The sequence below is a fragment of the Phasianus colchicus genome, chromosome 2 (assembly GCF_987193195.1).
Source record: "Phasianus colchicus chromosome 2, bPhaCol1.hap1.1, whole genome shotgun sequence".
NCBI lineage: Eukaryota > Metazoa > Chordata > Aves > Galliformes > Phasianidae > Phasianus > Phasianus colchicus.
Window position 1 is genome coordinate 64,211,018 of NC_143437.1, and position 9,448 is coordinate 64,220,465.

At 35.1% G+C, this 9,448-nt stretch overlaps 1 pseudogene; it reads right to left on the minus strand.

Annotated features, from left to right (window-relative positions):
• Positions 1-8,828: 8,828 nt before the first annotated feature.
• Positions 8,829-9,216, minus strand: LOC116240425 (mitochondrial import inner membrane translocase subunit TIM14 pseudogene; annotated as a pseudogene).
• Between the last annotated feature and the right edge of the window lie 232 nt (positions 9,217-9,448).

Below are 9,448 nucleotides of genomic sequence, written 5' to 3' on the forward strand. Positions count from 1 at the left end.
TCAGATTGTGTAAAGTTCCTGTTTCCTTTAATGTTCACTGGGGTGTTGTGCTTCCAAGACAATTATACTATTTTTCATTTATTTATACTCAGATATATGCCAAAGCAAAGCAGGAAAAAAAGCTAAAAATCTTACTCTAACGAAGTTTGGTGTTTGATTACCAGTTTAAACAATGTGAACTAAAAATGCCTTGAGGCACTATGCCTAGTGCATCTGGCATTTATACAACAAATTACCAGCACTGTCACTGACCTTGGCAGCTCTGCAGGGGACATACTGTATTTTCATTTAGCTGAGATGATTTTTAAAAATCTCTTCTCTATGAGCATCCATGTCAGGAAGCTCAACTGATCTCCATCATTGTGTCAAAGAGTCTCATCTGAACTTCATCATGCTTTCAACAAAGCACACTTGCAAAGGTGTGAAATCAGCTGGCAGGTATATTTAAAAGCACTCTATTCCAAAACTGTCATGGCCTTACATGTTTCAGTAGCCCATTGGGTTGAAAACACACAGTAGTGGAACCTAGTTTTAATATGTGCTCAAGTGTTGTCTGGATAAGAAAATGTAAACATTAAGGTTCAAACTTTCCCTAAGCTCTTCTGCAGTTGTGGGGGATAGATGCTACACAAAAAACTTTCTATCTACTTTCATGTGCTGTGTAAAAATTCTCTACTATTTCAAATAATTTAAAAAGTAGGCTACAGCCATCAGACTTTTTTGTTACTGGATGGAAATAAAAAGCCATCTCACATGAAGGGTTCAGAGGAGCACATGTTGTCCCCAGAAGGAAACTGAGAACCTGCTCACTCTCTTTGTTCGTTATCCCACTCCATAATCAGAAACTAAATCTCCAAAAATTTCCAGTAAATTCTGGACCATCTATTCAAGTTTTGAAATACTTTAAAACTGCTTTTCTTGAAGTTATGCTACTAATAGCTACCACAATATTCCATGTCTCAATTCCTTCTCCTGTAAAGTTTCATTTATAAGAAGACTCCAGATAATGCAAAAAAAAAAAAAAAAAAAAAAAAAAAAAAGAATAAAAGGCAAATGTGTATTTCTGACAATCTCTTTTATGTTTTTATTTTCATCACAGTATTCATTAAAACTGAAATTTAATGTATGCTTAGAATCCAAACTCTTTGTGCTGCTTTATTTTCTTCCATGAAATATAACAAGCCAGACAATGAATACTGTGTTAAAAAAGAATTAATCTGATTTTAGCCAATATTTAATTTCATACATGTAGATAATTGTGTGTATGAATGTGGAACTTACCACTCTAAATATAGATCTGGTAAATGTGCATATTAAGTGTCTAAAGAGCTTTATTTCATGAACCTGCAGAAGCGAAGAATCTTTTCTTTGATTAAGTAAAAAGCATGTTAAGTCAGATATGTCTGTCTGAAATGTGTTGTAAAAATTAATTTAAGAGAGTATATACCTACATTTTGAAGATGTAAAATATAACAGTTTGCTGAAAATTGTGTACCAAATAAAGATTTTTTTTCCTAATTGTTCATAGATTTTTTTTTTTTTTAGAAGCAGAAATAACTAAAATCAACACAGCAGAATTTTGTCCTTGTGGTAAAAAAGAAAAAACAAACTAACCCTTTCACCCAGTCTCAGCCAAGCTATTAAGAAAATAATCAGAGGATGTTGGGCTTGCATTTATAACATCATTTTCAGGAGCCAAAAGCATTGATCAAAATATTCTCTAAACCTAATTAACTAACTGTAATCGATAACAGTTTCAGTATTTCACTCACTTAAGCAGGTTTTGTTCATTTGACATGTTTAATTTTGGCTGCCAAGCACAGAATGAACTTTCTAGTCATTTAATTACCTGAAATTATGAGTATCTTCCTGATAGAGAATGCCATGGTCACAATTAGATAGTCAGGACAGAACTCTTGGCTTTTTTTCCAGTCTTTATCTTGCTGACATGGCACAAAGTTGACCTACTTGCTACAGCTCCCAGTTCTTGGCCTTTCTTGAAAAGTGTGTTTGACTGAGGAGATGTATAGATGGTGTAGAAAATATGAAATAGCTTTTGTAGAATTTGATCAGATTCCTGGCTGTGAGTAGAATGTTCAGGATCGAAATTTAGGGTATCCTAAATATATTATTATATTTTTGGGCAGATTTCCTTGACTAAAGAACTATGAAAGCATAGGGAAGTAGCAGAGAAACACCTTCTGCTTAGACATTTTTTCAGGTACTGTGAAAGGATGAATTCTCTGCTGATACCAATGTAAGCACCCAAAAAAATAGATTTCTGATATACCAAAAGCATGAAAAAAATGAATGCCATTTGTTTTTTGGATCATTTTAACTTTTTACTATTTAATAGCAAGCATCAGAGCTACTAGAAGCAAAGGTATAATACAGCTCTTCCTTGTGAGCAATATTTCTACTAAATTAAGAGGTCAAATGGTCTTCTATTTCTTTGCTTAAACCAGCTCTCTTATGCTTTTTGACACAAAAGAATTAGAGACTGTGGGGGCAGGGTGAATTGTCAAATACAGCAATGGCAATTAGCATGGATATTACCATTTAAAGAGCGTTATGTTCCTGTATAAGACATTAGACATAGTTTGCTGTGTTGGCATTATTCTGCGTTGGTATTCTTCTGTGCTGCTCCTTCAGGTCACATAGCAATGCAGCACCTCATATAAAATGCAAGAAGAAACAAGTACGCATTGTTCACATCTATCTTGTTGCTTCACATATGATCTTAGTTTTTGGAAGTAAATGTATACAGTTTCATTTCTCTCTCCAACATATGAAATTTGGAGAGGTGCCAATTTATTTTTCATACATATTTTTGAGTGTATTTGTGCTGAATGCTGGTTTTCATATTTTTGCAAGCTCAGAATGCTTGTCTCATGCAACTTGGGATACAATTAATCACACAGGAGTGGGACTGTACATTCAATACTTTACCTGTTTTGAGAAAATCAAACTCTCCAGAGGCTCCTCTGTTTTCAACTTAGGAATGTTTATAAGGAATATTCCATATTCTATATGATACATATCTTCAGAGCTCATTGTTTTCAGAACACAGAAGAAAAACCTTCAGACTTTCTTCAAAGAAGTCCGTGATGGAAAAAGTGAATGAATTATTTTGCTGAAATCTCTTCATGATTAAGTAATATTTTAATTGAGTATGAAGGAATTAAAATTAGCCACATTACATATACTTATAGCAAGGACATAAAAGAAAGACTAAAGAATATTAGGAAAAAAAATTAGGCAGTGAAACATTGTGATTACTTTTTCTTCTGCAGAAAACCCAAGCATTAAATATTGCTCAGAGGAAGTCTTGCAGCAAATCAGGGGGAAAATATCCTTCATTGTTCTGCTGTGTCAGATACTCTGCACGGGATTCATCTGACCTAAAGCAGATTTTTACATGTAAGTCCGATTTTCTTTATAGTCTCCATAAAGAAATAAGCATCTATATGCTGAGATTGCTCTTATCATGCTCACACAGGAACAATGTATGCAAGTCTGTCAGAATCTATTGAACCAAAACAAGGCTGAAGGTGACTGTCTCCTGGATTACATCACTACTGGTGATGAGATGTGCTGTCATCACTACAATCTGGAAGCAAAATGGCAGTACATGTAGTGTCAACAGGTTAATTCCCCATTGAAGAAAAAGTTCAAGATGCAGCCCTCAGCAAATAAAGTATTGTGCATGGTCTTTTGAGGTAGGAAAGTGATGATCCTTCTGGATTTCCTGAAACACAGACAAGCCATCAACTCTGACCTACACTGCAACACTGGCTAATCTGAAGGTTCTGATTTCCAGAGTCAGGCCAGAGAAGAAGACAACCTTTCTCTTGCATCACCATAACTCCAGGCCCCATGCCAGTTTGAAGACCATGGAGTACATTGCTAATCTTGGCTGCGCTGTCCCACACCATTCACTCTATACTCCAGATTTGACAGCTTCTGGCATCCATCTCTTTAGGACAGCAAAAGATAGACTGTGTGGATGTACTGACAATGTTTTCCCAGTGATTATGTTGTCACAGCAGCTGTGAAGCTGTTGGTCACCTCCACTGTTACAGACTTTAATGAACACAGCATGAAGGCACTTGTTCATTGCTCATGAAAATGCACAGCTAATGCTGGTGAATGTTGAAAAAGAGTGTTTTGAAGCTGAGATGTTGCTCTATCAAATAGTGTTAATGTGCTGTCTATATCAGTTATCATTTCCATGGAAATAAAAAGGAGGCATTACTTTAAGAGCAACGTATGTAGAATAAGAACAATGACATACAAGTTAAGAGCAAAAGAAATAACAGATTAAAACTCAATAAAAATATAAACCAATGTCTAAAAAATAAATGAAAAAGTGCTTCAGCTATGTTCATAGTAAATATCAAAAATTCTGTTACGAGGTAAAAAACTATAAATAAATTTGATGATAGTTGTAAACCACAATCCTGCTTTGTACTCTGGTCAGAAATCATCATAAGCTGAACCATACAGTGCTCCCAACTATTTTTCTAAAGACATTAAATAACTTCCTATATTCTTCTTATAACTCCATAATCAAGTCGATACCCCTTGACCTTTTATATCTTTATTTATTATTTTTTTACACTCTCCACTCACATCTCAGAAACTGATATTCTCTCAATCCTAGACCAACCTGTTCTTTGCAACACAGTATGTGCAATAGCTTAGTCTCCTGAAGGAGAGTCACTCCTTCAATCTGTTTCAATCTCTATTCCTTTATGCAAATTAAAAATTAAAAATTAAAAAAAAAAAAAAGAAAAAAAGAAAAAAAGAAAAAAAAAGAAAGAAAGAAAGAAAGAAAAGAAAGACAGAGAGAGAAGAAATATGAGAGCACAAGTAGAAAAATGCTAAATTCCGCAAGGGAAAACACATTCTTTCATAAATGCCATCCAGTAATTACTCTGAAAAGTGGTTTTCTTCACAACAGTTGCTGGGAAGAAAAGTATGTATCAACAGTTGCTAGTAGTTTATATGACTAGAAACAACGGTTGAAGTGAATCAAAATCTAACATGAGTGTTGGGGCAAGTATATTCTGGAAAGTATCCTGGGTTGGTAATGTCCAGGAGAAAATGGAAAAACAGAAGGTCCTCCAGACCAGTATGCTGTCTCCATCTCTGACCCAATCCAGAAAATAAGAGAAGAGTAAGAACCGGTAAACATTGTCTCACCTTAAAATTTCCCTAACCTTCAACATTTTTCATCTGGAAGTACTTCCTGAACAAGAGAGTGTCCTTCAGTGATCCTCAATGGATGTTTCTTCTAAAGATTTATTTAGGCTCCCTTGGACCCATTCATCTACTTTGTCTTTTGCTGAGCACCTCCATGGGTCTGCTATCTGAAAACTGGGTAATTCTATATGTACCACTTACAGGATAATATCAGACAGAATAATAAGACCAGACAAAACTAAGATAGATCTATATTTAATTATTATTGTATATACCTAGAAGAACTACTGAGGATACTCGCAAACTTGTTGCATCTTCTGATATAATTATCTGTTTATAAATTATTTATATTACAGCAGAATTAGGTTGCTTGAAATTTCCTGCTACTCTCCCCAAATGGCATCTTCACATTAAAACTATTGGCCATTCTGCAAAGTTAGTCTGCTAAAGAGTCTATAGAGTCTGTACAGGAGTGACTCATAACACATTAGAGTAAATGTCATTTGTTGATTAATTTAGAAGACTATCATTTGCATGACCCTTCTTGATTTGTTTGTTTCTGCTTTGTTTGTTTTGTAGTTACCAGAACACCATAGATGGAGGTTTCATTTTTGCAGACTCATTTCAGAAAATTACTTCTCCGATCGTGTATGCAGACTCCTGAATTGAGAGATTTCCCTCTTTGAAGACAAATCACTTGTGTTCTAACAAGTTGTAAACTGCATGAAAGAACCTACCAAATCTAAGTTTTAGACCTGAACTTGACCCTTTTAGGTTGGCTTTGTATTTTGCTGTGATCCTTTTTCATTTTGAATTGTTTTACTTGTAAGAGAGTATATGGCCTATAAATCACTCTTCAGAAACGTACACAGCAGTATCTGACAAGAGAGCAGTGAGTTTTGTGTTTGAATCTTAAAAGGAAACATTTTCAGATGGATTTTACAGGAGCTAGGAGACAAAATGATGAATCACTGCAAAATATTTTTTTCAAAAAGAATATATTTTTAAAGATTTTTTTGAAGAGTAAAGACAAAATGCTGTGATTTCCTAAAAAAAGTTGTCAGTTATCATCAGCTTCTGCCTTAATGAATATTATTTTCCTCTAGTGAAGATTTTTAAGTCTCAGATGGCTTTTCAAGGACTAAATATATAGATAGTGTGAAGAAGAACACAGACAATGTCTCTGCATCATAATTATAGCAACCCTCTTCTTTCCAGCATCAAACAAACTATACTCAGAGTATTGGGAGATAAATGTGGGAGCTGTAAGCTTGACGTCTAATATCTGCTACTGAAGATTTGGAATTTGATTTAGTGCCTCTATTGGATGTTTTGAAAAAAAAAACAGGTCTTCCATCTTCTTTTAATAAATTCATTTTCAGACCTGCAATTTACCTTTTTGGCAGTTTTATGATTCAAAACAGTAGGCCTTTTTTAGTTGTGTAATTTTTTTGACTGTCTCATGTCTCCTTTTTCTCTCTCATTTATAAATGAAAAGTAGTTTTCAGTAATTTGTAGAATAGGGAAACTGGAGCCATTTGTACCTCCCTAGTTGGAAAATTTTCAACATAATTCCTTATTGCAGTAAATACTGGGGGACTATTTTACATTATAAGGCCATATTATGTTAAATCCATATACATTTGCTATTCTAGAAATTTCTGAAAAGCAACAAGTTCTGAAGTGATGCATTACAATTAGCTCTCAGAAGAAGGAACATTTTCTGCAAGGAGGGATAGAATCCCAGAATAGTGCAACTTCCCCAGTAATTTAAAAATAAAAAGACATCAAGGAGAGAGGGAGCGGGAGAAGTTTAAAAGAACGGAGCTTGGCACTGGACGCTAGTGATCCTAATGATTCTGTGACTTGATAAATCCAGGACACCAGCATTTGAATGGATTTTTACGGGGGCACAAATAAATGCAACCGTGGTTGTATGTCTCAGCCCACGTTGAAGGAGGTGGTAGCTGCTATGGGCAAAGACCATAACAATACATATTCACCATCTCTTGGGGAACTTTCTGAATTTGTACTTAGAGGCCACAGGCATGTGAGTGTTTCTGAGTCACCAATTTAGTTGTCTTCGAGTTATTGCTTCCATCATATAACTATGAGTGACCATGTGAACTATGTGAAGAAATAAGTAAATGCACAGTGCAAACATTTATCTGACATTAATAACAGGTAGATTATTTAGGCAATCAAGACTTTACAAACAGAAGTTGTTCTAATGTTCTGCCTCTCCTGGCTTAAGAACTTGTCTAGGAAAAGGGAGACAACGAGAGCAGGCATCACTCTTATGCATACGTGTACTGCATTCTGCCTGATGGTGTTCTTGAGCAACACATTCACTGTTATTGTATTTTCTTAAAGAAATGTACAGTCCATTTCAGAAAATTAATGTGAGAGGCAATACTCTTGGGTCAAAAACTGTTGTTTCTCTATTGCATCATCCATTAGCTAAACAGAATGTCTTGAGTATGTTTCAATTAGTTTTAATATAGGTTTTAATTACCTTTAAATCAACTGTAAAGAAGAAATAAAACATTCTTGATCCCACATAGATAAAGACAACATCATGAAAGCCTGTCTGTCAACAACAACAAAAAAGATCTATTGATAGTTATTCAGTGGTGCCGTGTCACCATAAAATTGAAATAACATTATAGTAAATTAGTCCTTTTATATCTACAAGAAATAGATCTCCCTTGATCCTGATTCCATTTTTTTTTTTTTTGCCTACGAGCAGCTGTTGTGGATGTCTCTTGGTCAGAAACTGCCAACAGCCTCATAATTCTCTCATGTCTTGTTTGCACATAAACCCAGACAGAATCCAAGGGTATGACTGCTCCATGTCCACAAACTTGTGCTGGCTTTCGAATCATAGAATCATAGAAGCATCAAGATTGGAAAAGACCACTAAGATCATCTAGCCCAACTGTCTGCCTACAACCAGTATTTCCCTACTAAACCACATCCCTTAGCACAACTTCTAAATGTTTCTTGAACACTACTTTTTTTTATAACTATGGTTTTGTAATTTATTGCTATCAAATCCATTAAGAATTGAAAGCTATTAGAAAATCTAAGATATCCGTATCCATCGGTAACAGTTAAGAAGGTTAACAAACCTCATTTTTCACAAGGTTGGTCAACTGTGTGTGTTCAATATCTTATAGTTTACTTCTTTAATCAGAAATGAACACTTATCTGTCATATTTCTTTCTGCTAAGTAATTTCTGTTTATTTTCTAACCCCTCCCCAGACTCTTTCATCATGCTAACTGTGGCACATGAGAGAACAGCAGTATAAAATTTAAATGTAACTAATTTGACAAAAATTAAGAACAGCATACCAGCATCTGGTAACATACAGGAAGACTTACCACTCTTAACACTGAAAATTCTGAGTGGCAGCTCTTACCACTTACTAAAGAACAGATCTGAAAAAGCTTTAAGCTTCACTTCCTCGCACTTTTCCCCAGAAGTGACTAAGTACCAAGCACAGAGGGAAGTATTTCACCTTATTCATTTTCCAAGCCTCATTTGTATCAAGTCAGTGATGGACATAAATACTTACTTTAAGCTGTTAATTAAAAAAAAAAAAAAAAAAAAAAAAATCATTTATACAAGCAAAAACTCTGATTTTATCACCAATTCATTTTTCAGCATAATCTTCAGTAAATGTTTAGCTTTGTTGATTTTGTTTGCTACTTATGGAGAACCTCCTTTATCTGGATGATTCAGAACCATAATCCATCCTTATAAGCTTCTCTAATTTTTACTTCTACTGGCTTTAGGTCTCGCTCCTACTATTAGGTCTGCTTCTTGTTTTGTCATTTTGTGTTCAAATCCACCTCTGTAACAGCTACTAAAACCCGGTTTGGGCAGGATCTGCAGCACTTGCTTCACTTGCTTCAAGGGTCTACTTTCTTCAAGACTCTCAGTGCATAATGACTTGCGAACCCAACCATTGCGATGGTAGCCCGACTGCAATCATGGTCCCAGCCATAGCTACTGCTGTCCCCAGACCTGCACACTGACAGTTGTCAGGCAGAGAGGTCTGAGGCCACAGCACACTGTATGACTTTAATATCCCTTCTCATTAGTAGTATGAATAGGACGGTTTGGAATTACATCTAAACAAGATTTGTAATTAGTATTTATATGAGTTTTTTTATCAGGAAAACATTTTCTGTGCATCAGACCAGTAATAGAAAAAAATATTGTGGTACTTATTCAGG